The sequence below is a fragment of the Amaranthus tricolor genome, chromosome 1 (genome assembly GCF_026212465.1).
Source record: "Amaranthus tricolor cultivar Red isolate AtriRed21 chromosome 1, ASM2621246v1, whole genome shotgun sequence".
Taxonomy (NCBI): Eukaryota; Viridiplantae; Streptophyta; class Magnoliopsida; order Caryophyllales; family Amaranthaceae; genus Amaranthus; species Amaranthus tricolor.
Window position 1 is genome coordinate 21,546,459 of NC_080047.1, and position 17,153 is coordinate 21,563,611.

The window sequence follows — 17,153 nt, forward strand, 5'->3', positions numbered from 1 at the left end:
TTTTTACTCAGAGTTTCTGATTACTTGGAACACAATCTAAGAACATCTACCATATATAGCAAAACATAACACAACTTTCAGTACTTTCATCCATTTACAGACTTGCAATTCTTACTCTCTCGATTTAATTAATATTCCTTTCTCCCTTTCTATTTTTTTCACTTTTCATACCCAGATTGGTAATCAAAATACTTTTCAATTCTGTAATTATTCATTTTCCAATTCTACTAAGAGTTCATATATTTTATTGACTTCGTTACTATGAGCCTTACAATGGAATACAGCAGAATAAATACTATTAACATCCAATGATTAAATTATATACATCCAATGATTAAATTATATCTCCGGCTTTGATCTATCTCATTGCTGACTCCATGGCTTGCAAACTAGAGAATGATCTTGGATGTGCAAAGGGACCTAACGGGTTGAGGTTGGGATCACTTCATGAGGTGCTCATGGAGTGCCTTGGACAAGGCAAGAGATGCCTTGAACAAGGCAAGAAGGTGCGATCAACAAAGGCCTTAGTTCATGTCTTGAACGAGGCAAGGATGGTGAAGAAAGGTGCCTTGAATGAGAAACTAGCACTCAATGCAAGAAGTCGGTAAATGCTACTGATGTGTTAATTGTTCAAGCACTTATAGTGCTCCTTCGAACACCCTGTTGCAGGGTAAAATACGACTTTCTGTTTTGCTCTATGTTTGGAATGCACGTCGTCTTCTTGCCGTAGGGTCATTCAAATGTGTTATGGGCTTTATAAGAAGGCCTAAAGCTAAATTACAAAGAAGAGAGGAAGGCTATTGAATAGAAGATAACTAGGGTATATAGCCATTCGAGCCTCTTCATTGTATTAGAGTAAGTCTCAACTAGAGCTGATCAAATATGACACGCCTTGAAAACACAAACCGGAATAGAAAGTTACTCGACCTGAAAATATGTAATATTTTTTAGGTTTACTAAACTGACATTATAAGTACCGGAATTTCACCCGAACTGATTGATAACCGTGAATTAGAAAATTAATCTGAAGGACAACTGATTTTTAGAACCGACATATAAATATTAACCATGATTACCGAAATCTAAGAATGACCGAACCAACTCATATCCTACCCGAATTATGCATGAAATCGATCTGGCTAATAACACGAACCTATTTAGAAGAACAATTTTTGTAAACCCGAACCCATTTTTCACTGAATTGTTGTAAATTGAAACTAATTTTTATTTAAAAATAAGTCAAAACTTCAGAAAGTTTATGATTAATTTTTTTTATCAAAATATTATTTTTCGAATAATTTTAGCAAATTTATAACTAATTTAATTTATTAAAAAATAAATGTTTGAAAACTAATTTCCAGTATTGCAGGATTATAGAGAATTTTATCAATAAATTAACAAGATTCCTCGTCAAATTGACATCAATTATAAATCAATAAATTTATTAGAGAAACTCTTGTCTTATAGTAACATGTTGAAGTGTATAATTAAAATATTATATTACTAGCTAGCTCTTCTCTCTTCTTTTAAAATAGAGACAAATTTGCTCTTTATAGGGGAGCATTTAACTTTTACATTGTTTATCAAATAATGTGAGACAAACTTTATTTTGCAAGCTTTTCTCCCTTGTTTATATAAAAGGGCGTTTAATTTTCATTTTGTTCTCCAAGCAATGTACCATATGTTAGACATTCGGTGTATATTAATCCCTAAGATATATTACCATGTACTACAAATAGTAGTGGAACAAAGTGTATTAAAATGCAAGGTCCAAAAAGGGGTCAAAGGGAAAGATAAAAGGCAAATCAAGAAAATTGAGTCAGCAGGAAAAACCGAATTGACTTTCTTGAGGGAGGAACCAAAGCCAACTCTGATTTTGCTTCTGCCAGGCATAGTGTGCCTTTTTCGTCTTCTTTGATCAGTGTGCATTGGATTACTTTCTTGATTCATCCTTATTCTAATGTTACATAAGGTTTAATGGATTGCAACAATGCTCTTGAATACCACAATAAACATGGTATTGATGAATGTTCATTAAGCTTGATCATCCACTAGTGGAAAAAACCTCATTTGCTGCGGTTTTTTTTGCCACCATATGCTACAGTTTTGACCCCAAGCATAAGTGATAGCAGCAGATGGCTTATTTTAAATGCTGCTATTTTTTGGCCAACAAAATTAATAATCATTTCTTAACATCAATACTTAACCCTAAAACTAAGTAATAATCATTCATTTAACCCTCATTTACATTAATTAAGCAACACAATCTATAAATTGTTCAAACAATATGTATATACTAATAACAACATTGATTTAACCCGAATTAACCCTAATAATAATAATACAACTTTTTTAAATTTTCCAAATCATGTTTATTCTAATAACCATAATTAAAATTCATACTAACAACTAATACTAACAACATATAAAAAAAATAAAAATAGAATCACATTCATAAACTTGGACAACTAAAAAATTCATATTAACAACAATATTCATATAACAATAAACAACCCTAATTAACCCTAATTTACAAACTAATAATAAAAATTATGATAAATATAAAACGTAAAAACAACAACATACCTTCATGAATAAAATGAAGAAATTACTTAAAAATATAACAAAACATGATATATAAATAGAAATTACTTTGTAATTAAGAGGATAATGGTGCGCTCTACAATGAAGTTACGTAACCGACAATGGAAAAACTCAACAACATTAATACACAAACATTTGAAAGACACTAAGCCCTAACATTATGTACATATTGAAGAAATTGAAATATAAAATTACCTTATACAATAACTTGAAGGAGTTTGGTTGGTTGAAATTTCATGGGTTTAGGATGAAAATTTCGTGGGTTTGTACTTGAAGAAGATGAAGAAGAGCTTGAAGAAAATGATGGAGTTTAGGTTAAAGACAATGGCGTGAATCGTGAGGCGTGAGTAGTAATACTAGGTTAAAGAAGAAAGCTTGAAGAGAATGACAAAATTTTAGAAAGCTTGAAGACAATGGCGGAACTCAGTGGGAGTAGTCTCAATGTCGTGGGTTTTTCAATGAAGAAGAAAGCTTGAAGAAGAAGAAGAGGCGGGTTTTTTAATTTTACAACGAACATATACTAAGTAATAATGTGTTATATGCTGCGGTTTTCTTGGAACCGCAGCATATACCCCTTATTTTTTTTGAATTTTTTTAAGTAAGGGGTATATGTTGCAGTTTCAAGAAAATCGCAGCATATAATGCATATAATGTGTTATATGCTGCGGTTTTCTTGGAACCGCAGCATATACCCCTTATTTTTTTTTATTTATTTTTTCAATATATTTTATGATGCATCTCACACAAACCGCAGCATATGTCACGCAACACTTGACATTTTTTCCACTAGTGATCAATGGTAATTAGTTTCGCTTGACTCTTTGGTATGCTTTGAGTTGTATAAATAGAGGGTCTTGGGTGAAGGATGCTACACACATTTTCTAAATTCTTTCTTATTCTTATTTTCTCTCTTGCTTGTGATTACAAAAAAGAGTCAAACCACATTTGTTAAAAGCGCATACAAGTATAGACGTTTACCTATTTGCTCCTCGTGTTGCAAATAAGGACATCATAAATTTGCATGTCCCTATAAACGAAAGGATAACCATATCATCAAGAACACCTTTCCTTTTGAATTACGTGAGCAGATAAAGCAAATATGAGTTCCTAAAGGGACAAGACCACCTAACATGGTCTACCCCGACTATGGTCTCAAATATGAGTTTCTAAGTAGTATGTCAGTTATGCGATAAAGGTAATAAAGTAATTTTTGATAAAGAAAATGTGTTGTCAAAAATTCTAACACCGGAGATACATTTATTATCGCCCTTAGATATGATAATGTTTATGCTTTGAATACTAATGAAATTGCAGCTCAAAATTGCAAGTGTTTAAAAGCTATGACGGATGATCCAAAGCTATGACATAGAAGGCTTGGTCATATCAATACACACACCATGCATGAGTTCGTAAGTAAAGATCTGGTTAAGGGACTTCTAGCTCTTCACTACAAGCACAATCCTTCATGTGATGTATGCATTAGAGGTATGATAACCGTTTTCTAGCACGTCGTAATACTAAGAACCAAGTTATACAAATAATATTTATAGAACACCTTAATACAACTACAGCTAGTGTAAAGGTAAGTCAGGGGTCAAACCACGAGGACAAGACTAGAGGGATTAAGGACTTGATGTAGGGAGTTTAGAGGATGAGAGGGTGTATAGACTAGACTACGAAAGCAATAAACAAGTAAATACAAAACTAGGGATAAACGATAAAAGAAAAACTGGGGTAGTAAGGGTCCACCCTAGGTCTATTCTATGGTCTCATGGAGAGCTAAGTCAAGGGAGGTTGAACGGCAATCGATCGAGACACTCAAGATAGCGAGGGGAAGTTTGTGACCTTATAAGCCACGCGAACGACCATAATCACCCTATGTCTCTTAAAGAGTGGTAGGATAAGATTCGAATCGAATATCAATCAATCAATCAACAACAACCTCAACCCTAACCTAACACATGAAGAACAAGTACCAAACCTAGGGTTTCACCAAACCACAACCCTAAGGGAACTACTCACTCATGCTAGAGACTACTAAAACAGACGTTTAGTTAATAAGTAATTATTTGTTGTTACATGTCTTATTACTTGGTATTTTGAATAAATAATTTGTTTGATAAACAAGTTAATACTAATTATTGGCTTTCTTATAAGTATGAAGTTATTTTTAACCTCATTTAAAAATAGGAAAAATAATTCAAATTAAGCTAAAATTTTGGAACTTTATGTGGCTTATGTTTTTCTGTTGTTATTATTTGAATTATAAAATTTTAAATGCCGTGTATGAGTATTAACGTGGCAGCAAATCAAAGAATTCAAATAGCTAAAAATAGTACCAAAAACGTGTATTGAAAAATTCTTAAGTGGAGCATCAGTTTTACTTGTTGCTCAAGGTTTTGAGGACTGATTTAGATTGGCCAGATTCGCGAAATAATAGGATGAAGTTTCCTTGGTTTGCAGGTCTATGTTGAGACGTAACATATATATAAGAAGCTTCATTCAAGGATTAAGAATTGCAACACTACTCACAAATTAGCTTTCTATTTACTTTGAGATTTAATATTCAATAAGTGTTGTAAACTTAGTTCATCTAACTCTTTCATTTGTAATAGGATTTAGAGTTAAAAAGAGTTAGAATTTTAGTTATCATCTACGCCTAAAGCTTGGAATACTTTTTAAAGTATTCATTTTGTTTTCTCTTTTGTGAGATTGGGATTAGTACTTTTATTAAGGAAACTTGTAAGACGTTTTTCAAGGGAAAGAACATGGTGAGAGAAAATAGAGAGATCTTCTAAGTCATCTTAAGTTCACTAATAAAAGGCGTTGAATCCCATAGGCAGGGAGTAGGCTATTGATAGCTGAACCTCGTTAAAAAATCCCTAATTCTTCTTTAACTATATTTTCACACATAGTTCATTGATCTATTATTCGACCTAAAACAGTTCTAAAAAACTGTTTTGAAAGGTCTCCCAAGCTCTTCAGCTTACCTTCCATAGAAAAAATTTAAACAAGCATACTCTCTATTCAAGCCCCCCTAAAGAGTATTCCATCTCTTATCAATCTTCATTAACCCATATATAGCCTAAATTAGGGGTGTTCATTAGCGAGTACCCGGAAAGTCAGTTACCTGGTTAGTCATTTACCTTTTCCAACAGCCCGTGTCTCGGCCCAATTAATGCGGGTACCCGAATTTTGGGTACTCGGATAAGTCAGGTCGAAACACCGTGTACCCATTGAAATTTAATTTTGGCCCATGACCCTTAAAAATACAGCATAAGTGACTAGCATCATACTTAAGAATATAGCTTTCTGCTTTTCATAATCTTTGATGTTCGTTTTTCAATTGCTGAAGATAAGCTATGATTTGATTATTAATGTAGGTCACTTGTGGCACAAGTGTCAGAAATAATTCTATGACTTCATAATCCCCCAGTTGTTGTAGCTTCAAGAAGATCTATTGTTGCCGACTGTATGACTTTCCAATCACCATAGAAAATTTTGCAAGGTTTAATATCTGTGAGACATCATACGTTGTTACATCAGTTGCACAGTAGACAATGAGCAATTTGAAATACCACAACCTTTTGAGTTTTCAATTTTTATTCTTTTAAAACCCTAAAAAACTAAAAGTTACATTTTTAGCGGGTCACCGTGTACTCTGTATATTTTGAGATCGGCCCATGACTCGACCCGGTTAAGGCGGGTCGGGTACCCAACCCGGATGTTTTTTTTTTTTTGGAATTTGACCCGCCATTTATCTTTCGGGTGAACGGGTTAGCTGGTCGGGTATTTTTTAACAGCCCTAGCTTCAGTGGTTAATCTCCCTGGCATGAAACCAAATTGGTGTTCCCTAATCACCGCCTCTTGTCTGATTCTCTTGTATATCGCTTTTACCATAATTTCATAGTGCGGCTGAGAAGTTTATTCGCCCAATAATTCCCATAAGCTTGTGTATCGCCTTTATTTTTATACAATGGGATAAGTGTACTGTTGTCTCCTCCAAAAAACATTGAAAATGTTAGTTAACTATTGAATGCCTTCTTCTCCTAAATATCTCCATATCTAAATAGGGATGGTTTTAGGACCGACTACCTTGGCTCATCTTATATCTTTGAGAGCTTTACTAACTTTAGCCGTAGATATCCTTGTTTGACCCATATTCATGTTGTCTTTTGACATTGAAAGTCTTTTCTCTCACCACCTCTAGGCCCCTAGTTTTATTCAGCAGTTGAGAGAAAAAGTTGGTTCCACCTCGTTTTGATGTCATCTTTTCTCAACAAAACGTGTCCATCCTCATCCTTGATGTACCTACTTGTCTCAATATCTTGCTTCTTTCGTGACCTGGCTTTTGCTTGCTTGAAAATATGCTATTAATGAAAATTATATCTAGGCACAGATAGTTGTCAGATACACATGATAAGATTATAGTTTTATTTTTGTCCTATTTTTATAATTATTTTTCTTATGAACACATCATTTATAGTACTAATTAGTAAGAATTAAAGGTGTTTAATTTCTACCGTACTAGCAAAATTGGTTTTTTCATGTCTTATTAGGAAACTAATTAAAGAAGTAATATTTGGTTCTCTTGTTATTTATATATCTTAGGAATCATGCATCATAGATGTGATCACGGTCGCAAAGATAATTAATTCATTTTATGAATTTACATGAGATTCGATTAGATATTAGATAAAAGTATTCTGAAATTTCACTTATCACACTTGATAAAATCCTACACGAGTAAAGGAAAAGTTGAATAGTTTTGAGTTTCTTAAGAAAATGTTTTTCTTGCCCGTTATTGTAAATGTATATATATACAAGTGCTAATGAGTTTCAGCCTTGATTACAAAATATCATTTACATAATTTATGTGTACTCTATCAGATTCCTTAGTCTATCATTAATTTTCTCTCGTGCCAAGTAAAGTACAAGATTGTTCATAATGTAAACATATTATCAACAAAAAAATCATAAATGTTAATCGTCAAGTTAAAAGAAAATTAATTTAAAAAGTTAAAAAAGGAGTAAACACAGATGATTTTCAATCGAAATTAATTTTAAAAACCTTTGATTATATTGTAATTTGATACAAGCAGGGTGTAAGATTAAATTAAAAAATAATAATAATAATAATAATAATAATAATAATAATCAAATAGAATGTAAGTTTTAATTACAATAAAAAGAAAAGATAGTAGCAAAAGTAACAAACAAAGCAATAAAAAAAATAAAAAAAAAGAGGTGATAAATAGTGGTGAAGAAAGAAATAAGGAGAAGCAAGAATAAGAAAGAAAGAAATAGTGGTGAAGAAATAAGACACTATAGTTGATTGTGTTAATAGAGAAGATCAATTCATGATCTCATCTCTTTCATTAAATTAAAAAATGAAATAAGGGGGAGGAAGGAAAGCAGTTGATTACTCAGAGTGTAGCAAGAAAGCTTTGAGATGGGCTTTAGACAACTTGCTTTGTAATGGAGATCACCGTATCCTCATTACTGTTCGTCCCCTTGATTATGAGTCCGGCCAAATGCAACTCTGGGAAACCTCTGGCTGTCGTAATTTTAATCCCCCTCTTTCACCCATTCCTTTTAGCATTTTTATGAATTTACATTTAATTTTACATATGATTATGTGGTTTCTGTTTTTTTAGAAATTAAAAAGTGAAAATCAACTTTTCTCATTTGATATTCTGGATTTATTTGTGTTAAAAATAAGTAAACTGATAAAGAATCAGAATGTTAAACATGGCATAATGTTTTATAAAAATGTAAATATGGGTATATGTTCTCCAATTTGGAACAGCTTTGATCCCTTTTATAATGATTACTCAGACTCTACAATTATGAAGAAATACGGATTAGTACCTGAAGCAGAAACACTTGAGCTTGTGAAAACAATAGCTAATAAAAAACAGGTAGTCGGAGAAAGTTTTGATGTTTACCTTAATCCATATGACAAAAAGTATTACAACAAAATGTTTCATGTAATTCTTATTTATGAAATGATGCTTATGTTCAACATTGAAAATCTTCTGGGGAGATCCTCGTGAGAAGTTTGTGTGGAGCAGTTGATAACATCCCACTATCCCACTCTAACTCTCTTGTCATCGGAAGCAGGGGACTTGGTCCTCTTAAGAGGTGACTTCACTCATTTTAATTTTTAAATTAATGTAGTGCACTCATCTTTTTATTTCTTTTAACTATATACTTTTAATATATATCATTTGAAAGAAAGTGGATGTAAAAAACAGAATTACTAGACAATACAAATAACTATCGAAATAGCGATGGAAAAATAGTGAGGGTACGGATTGGTCGCCAGGGGCGACGAAAAGGCGAGGAACAAATAAGTCGCCAAATTGGAAATCGAAATGGCGATGGAAAGGCGAGGAACAAATAAGTCGCCAATTCGTCGCCAACTGCCTTTTTTTCCTTTTTTTTTTATTTAAGAAATGGCGACGTGATCTTGGTCGCCATGCGGTCGCCAACAAATTCATTTTTATTTTTATTTTAATCAAGGGCGACGAGATATGTGGTCGCCACGTTGTCGCAAAAAAGATTTTTCTTTTTTAAATAATAATTGTTGGCGACATTCTATTGTTGTCGCATTTTGGTCGCCATTACTTTAATAAATATAGGCGATGGTTTTCTTGGAAGCCAATTGGTCGCCATTACTTTTTCAAATTTGAAATATGGCGATGGGTTTGTCATCGCCGTATTATCACCATATTTTCTATAAATAAGATGCTGAATTGTTGTGCAGTGTATATTTCGGTAAGTAAAGAACTAGAAGAGGTTAGTGATTTTCTTATTCTATTATCTATCTTGTTTTTTTATCTTTATATGAGATGTTTTATTTATTGTTATTGTTTATATTTAATTTTTTTTGTCATTAATTTGATTTATTTTTATTATTTAATTAGTACATATTTTATTTCGTTTGTTATTTACTTGAGTTTTTTATATTTTTTTATTGTTTTATGTTTTAATTTTATTGTCATTATTTTTTCTTAATAATTGTTATTAGAATAATTATATTATTATCATATATTGTTATTTTCATGAATTGTTTATATATTTTTATTGTCATTAACTTACTTTAGTAATCAGTTGAATAATTATATTATTATATTATATTTAGGTGTTAAAAATGAATTTTAGGCAAGAAAGAAGTTGGATGTACAACCGCCGAAAAAATGAAAAGTTTAGTTTAAGATTTATGAGAGGGTTGGAAGAGTTTTTAGATTTTGCCCGTACACAAAGCATGAGTTCTGAGATTAGATGTCCTTGTAAAAAGTATAAAAATTGTTGTTGTAAGGACCAGATGAAATAAGAGAACATCTAATGAGAAGGGGATTTGTTGAAAATTACTATGAGTGGGAACAGAGGTAGGAACAACATCTGATGTTGTAGCGGTAGTGGGAGAGCAATCGTCAAACAATCCCAATCCATACTCACAGATGGTGCATGATGCAGTAGCTAGTGTGTTTCCAGACAATTACCATCAATTTCTTCCCTCCCAGTATGATGTAGTCTCAGTAGATAATGAACCACCGGTACACGTTGATGAATATCCAAACCCTCAGTGTCGACAGTTCTTTGAAATGTTAAATTCTGTAAATAGTCCTTTATATGAAGGTTGTAAAAATCACACCAAGATGTATATTATTGGTCGACTTACAAACCTCAAGACAAACCATCGTCTCACTGAGAGGTGTTACGACGATATTTGTGGTATTGTGAATGAAGTGTTACCAGAAGAGAATACGATGGTAAACAACTTCTACGAAACGAAAAAACAAATAGCTTCCCTTGGATTACCCGTTGACAAGATAGATTGTTGTCCTAACGGATGTTTGATATATTGGGGGAATAATGCAAATTCAACTTGCTGTTATATTTGTGAAACTTCTAGATGGAGAAGAAACAGTAAGGGTGATAAGGTTTCGCGGAAACAATTTCATTATTTCCCCTGGGCCCCAGATTACAAAGATTGTATGCTTCAGAGGCAACGGCTAGGCATATGAGGTGGCATGCAGAGCACCGCACCAAGGATGAAGAGGTGATACATCCGTCCGATGCTGAAGCGTGGTTGACATTTAATGACATGCATCTAGACTTTGCATTGGAGACTCGAAACGTGCGACTTGGTCTGTGTACAGATGGTTTTAACCCCTTTGGAAGTTTGGGTCAACAGTATTCATCGTGGCCTGTCATTGTCACACCATACAATCTTCCGCCATGGATGTGCATGAAGAAGCCGTATATGTTCTTGACCGTGATTGTCCCTGGGCCAAGTAATCCAAAGCACAACATTGACTTATATCTTCAACCACTAATACAAGAGCTGAATATGTTGTAGGAAGAGGGTATTTGTACATTTGATGTGTCAAGAAAGGAGAATTTCCAACTGTGAGCAGCTTTAATGTGGACGATCAATGACTTTCTAGCTTATTCGATGTTGTCCGGGTGGAGTACTGCGGGCCGATATGCTTGCCCTTACTGCATGGATGATTCACAAGCCTTCTACCTTACGCATAGCAAGAAGATGTGTTGGTTTGATTGTCATATAAGGTTTTTAGATAGAAGTCATCCCTATAGGAGAAATAGAATAAATTTCAGATCAGGCGTTGTTGAGAAAAGGGATCCGCCTGTTATTCGGACTGGACATGAATTACTTGATGAGTTAGACCAGTTTGATTTTTTGAGAGTCTATGAAGAAGATGCACCGAAACATAATAAAGAGGTTAGTAAGTACTCTGCTGGATGGAAGAAGAAGAGCGTATTTTGGGATTTGCCATATTGGAAAACTAACATGATTCGACATAATTTGGATGTTATGCACATAGAGAAGAATGTTTTTGATAACATTTTCAACACTTTGTTGTGTGTGCCAAGTAAAACAAAGGATCACATCAAGGGTAGACACGATCTGCGTGAACTTGGTATACGTTCAGAATTGCATCCTATAGGTACGTGTACACTCAAACCTTTATATAATTAATAATTAATAATAATTCATATAACATCTTATTATGATTATATACAGGTACGTCTATTCCTAAAGCTTCCTATACATTAAATGAACAACAGATACGTGCCTTGCTTCAATGGTTGAAGAGTATTAGATTTCCCGATGGTTATGTCTCCAATATGGCAAGGAATATTTACATGGCCAAGAATCAATTGTTCAGCATGAAAAGTCACAACTGTCATGTTTTCATGCAACCATTAATTCCAATTGCATTCAGAGAATTGCTACCAGTGAAGGTTTGGGAAGCTCTTACCGAGTTGAGCTTATATTTTAGAAGTTTGACAACCACAAAGCTATGTGTGGAGGATTTGAAGAAGATGGAAGCAGATATTCCGGTTATCATCTGCAAACTAGAGACTATATTTCCGCCTACATTCTTTGATAGTATGGAACACCTTCCTATCCATTTGGCATATGAGGCTAGGATTGCATGACCGGTCCAATACAGATGGATGTATCCGTTTGAGAGGTAAATAAATCATATGTAATTGATTTTTTCATTATTCTAATGGTGAACTAATTTTTCCATACAGGTACCTTAAACATTTGAAACTGAATGTGAAAAATAAAGCTCATGTTGAAGCGTCGATATGCAACGCATATTTAACCGAGGAAGCATCACATTTTGTTTCCCGTTATTTTGAGCCACATGTGCGATGTAGGGTCAGAGACCTTCCTAGGAATGATGATGGAAGTTACAACAATATTGTCACTGGTGTATTCACAATCTTCAGTCATCCAATAAGGTTTCATGGAAAAGGAAAAGCGTATGTTTTGGATGAAAGAGATTACGAGATTGCACATAGATACGTGCTAATGAACTGTCCAGAGGTCGATGTATTCGTATCTGAGTTCAAAACTTCAATTCAAAGACATCAACCGAATTGGTCAAGTCAGAGGATTGAAGCGTTTGTGCAAGAGAATTTTACAAATGCGTTCAGAACAGTAGTATGTTGTTCATCTTATATGTTAATTATTATGTTTGTCGCCATTACGTTAATTAAATTTATAGAGTTATTTTCATTAATCTGAAAGGCAAGACAAGGATCATTCGATAGCCGAGTGAACAGTGGCATTTTGAAGCAGATGGCTGAAGGACCACTTAAACATGCCCGGAGCTACAATGTCTGTTACACAAACGGATATAGATTCCATATAGTACTTCATGCATCAAATAAATCTACAGACAATAGTGGAGTGTGCGTCAAAGTTGCTAACAACAGTCGGGACGAAGAAGATTTTTACGCGCAACTGCTCGAAATTGTTGAGGTTGAATACCCGGGGATACCTATCCAAAGAGTGACGTTGTTCAAATGTCATTGGTATGACCCAACTACCACTGGAAATAGCCACAGAACAAAAATTCATAAACGATATAAGTTAGTTGACATATATCAGGGTCGCTCGTATCGTTTATATGATCCATTTGTGTTGGCAAGTCAAACATGTCAAGTATATTATCTTCCATATCCGAGTACAAGACAAAATTTAAAAGATTGGAGAGCAGGTTGCAATCAAACAAAATAAATTTGACAAAGAAATAGAACAGGAATCCAAAGATTCTGCTTTCCAAGAAGAAAATAGGGACCATATTGAAATTGAAGAAGATGTTTCCCAAACACCGCTTCTTGATCTATCTGGCGAAATTGTTCAACAGGTGCATGATAATGATGAAGATACTAAAGAAGATGTGGATCTTGTACTGTCAGAAAACGAAAAATCCGAAATTGAAGATGTCGAGAACGACGACTATTTTAGTGATGAAGAATAATTTAATTATTTATAAGTAATTATTTAATATTTTGTGATATTTAATAATATTTTATTATATTCCTCCGAATTATTAATAATTTATAGTAATAATAATAATAATAACAACAACAATAATATATATATATATATATATATATATATATATATATATATATATATATATATATATATATATATATATATATATATATATATATATATATATATATATATATGTGTGTGTGTGTGTGTGTGTGTATATATATATATATATATATATATATATATATATATATATATATATATATATATATATATATATATATATATATATATATATATATATATATATATATATATGTATATATATATATATATATATATATATATATATATATATATATATGTATATATATATATATATATATATATATATATATATATATATATATATATATATATATATATATGTATGTATATATATATATATATATGTATGTATATATATATATATATATATATATATATATATATATATATATATATATATATATATATATATATATATATATATATATATATATATATATATATATATATATATATATATATATATATATATATATATATATATATATATATATATATATATATATATATCAACAATAATTATAATAACAACACTAATAATAAAAAAAACAATAATAATAATAATAATAATAATAATAATAATAATAATAATAATAATAATAATAATAATAATAATAATATTAATATTAATAATACTAATAATAATAATAATTGTAATGATATTAATAATAATAATAATAATAATAATAATAATAATAATAATATAAAATAATAATAACGGTAATAATAATTATTATTATTATTATTATTGATAGTAGAGTAGTAGTATAAGTACAACCGATTTTTTCCCCACTGCAGCACGCAAATGTTTTCATTACCGAGGTAATGGCGACGAACCAGCGTCCACATAGCTGGTCGCCAATCTGAAAAAGTCATTATGCATTGTCATTTCAGTGTAGTTAGCGACCAAACAACGACTAGGTAAGTGGTCGCCAGCTCCCCATGAAAAAACCAGTTATTTTTTCCTTAGGTTCTCATTTATCTTCATTTTCTATACTTCTTCGTTTTTTCTTTGACTACAGCTCCAAAATTTTTAATCCATTAATCTAATTCTTTATTCTTTATAATAATAATAATAATAATAATAATAATAATAATAATAATAATAATAATAATAATAATAATAATAATAATATTAATAATAATAATACCAATAATAATAATAACTGTAATGATATTAATAATAATAATAATAATGATATTGATAATAATATTAATAATAATAATAATAATAATAATAATAATAATAATAATATAAAATAATAATAACTGTAATAATAATTATTATTATTATTATTATTGATAGTAGAGTAGTAGTATACGTACATCCGATTTTTCCCCACTGCAGCACGCAAAGGTTTTCATTACCGAGGAAATGGCGACGAACCAGCGTCCACATAGCTGGTCGCCAATCTGAAAAGTCAATATGCATTGTCATTTCAGTGCAGTCAGCGACCAAACAGCGACTAGATAGGTGGTCGCTAGTTCCCGATGAAAAAACCAGTTATTATGCCCTAAGTTCTCATTTATCTTCATTTTCTATACTTCTCCGTTTTTTCTTTGACTATAGCTCGAAAAATTCTCCTCCATTAATCTAATTCTTTATTAATTTTCTTTTTCTCTCTTCATCTCATCCTCATCATTTCGTAGTTACTACTCATCTTCTTATTAAAAGGTTAGTGTTTATTATTTATGTTTTTGAATTTTTTCAATGTTCTTGATGATTATGATGATAATTTATGTTCAAATGTTTTTTTTCTTTTTTTATGTTTGATATCGAGCTGTGAAGTACATTGTCATATTCAACATGTTTTTTCATGTTATTTCATGATGTTTATGTTGAATCTTCATGAGCATGTTTAATTTGATAATTTTCAGATTTTTTTAACTTTAAATGTAATTTTCGAATTATAGAGTAATTTAGTTTTTAATGTCAAGTATATTATTTTGATTCGTCATTTTTTGTATTTTTTTTTTTAATATTTTCGAAATATGAAATAACTTGAGCATGTCTAATGTTATTTTTATGCATTTTCGAGTTACGAAGTAATTTATATTTTCGATTTATGGAATACGTTGAGCATGTTTTATGTTATATTTTTCTAGATTCGTTTTAATGTAAAACGTAATTGTGGAATTATAGTGTAATTGATTTTTACCTAATGTGATTATCTAGTTTCGAATTATGGTATAACTTGAGATGATAAAATATGTGTGAATGTTTTTTTTTAAATATAATTTTCTAATTACTTTAATACTATACGTAGTAATGTTTAGTTTGGGACGATAAAATTCATTACGTAGGTAGAAATGTTCATTTAATTGAATATTAGTTGTACAATTTGTCAATTGGGATATTTTAGGGTATAGATGACATTGATTTTAGTTGAAAATAATATTAGGGTTTGAAATGAATATTATAGGCAATATGAGCAGCGACCCTAACGATTGGGCTAGCGACATTTTTTTGAATAATTTGTCGACTAGCAACGACAACAATAGTGATGAAGACAACACTAATCGAGTTCAAGGGAGTAGTGAAAATAATCAGAGTGATTCCATACATAATTTGGAAGAGGAAGATTGAGACGATCCTCGTCCTAATCTTCCATGGCTACCAATCGTAAACAAGTAAATATTTTTTATAATCTTATTATTATTAATATATTTTCAATAATAAAATTTCATTGTAAACTAATTGTGTTAATTATTGTAAGATTTAATCCGATATCCAGGAATACGATTGCATCAAAAATAAGGGCTACCTTTAATTCTAGACAAGATGTCGAAGGTAGTAGTTGGAAAGGTGTGACCAAACCCACCAAAGATTTTTATTTTAATGAATTTACGGTAAAATTATTATTTACTTGTTTTTTTATAGGCTTTATATATATATATATATATATATATATATATATATATATATATATATATATATATATATATATATATATATATATATATATATATATATATATATATATATATATATATATATATATATATATATATATATATATATATATATATATATATATATATATATATATATATATATATATATATATATATATATATATATATATATATATATATAGCTTATATTATAAGTATTTAATTTGATGAAACATTTATGTATTTAGAAACAATAAAAATGGGACCCTCACCTCGAACATTTCGTTCGAAGGTCATGGGAGGAAAAAGCCGCAAAACGTTATGTGGATATGCTTTTCAAATGGCGCAAGACGTTGAAAAGCAAGCCTGATTTCAAACCTCTTTCCATCGATAATGAGACCTGGGCGTGATGGAAGGCTGATTGGGAACGCCCAGATAATAAAGCCGTTTCGGCTAGGAATTCCTCCAATTGACGTGGAGGAAGGCACAAAGCTGAAGCCACCCATATAGGTGGCTCAATCCCGCACGCCAGAACAATGCGGGATTTGGTGAGTATTTAATTAATTTAGTAGTATTATATTGGATTTTTTTACTATGTTTTGTTTAATTTTAAATCATTTTTTTTAATATTTCAGGAATAATCGAAAGGTCAAAGACCCACAGCCTATGAAATATTTACACGAAAACATGGGGTTTTTGACAATGAAACAGG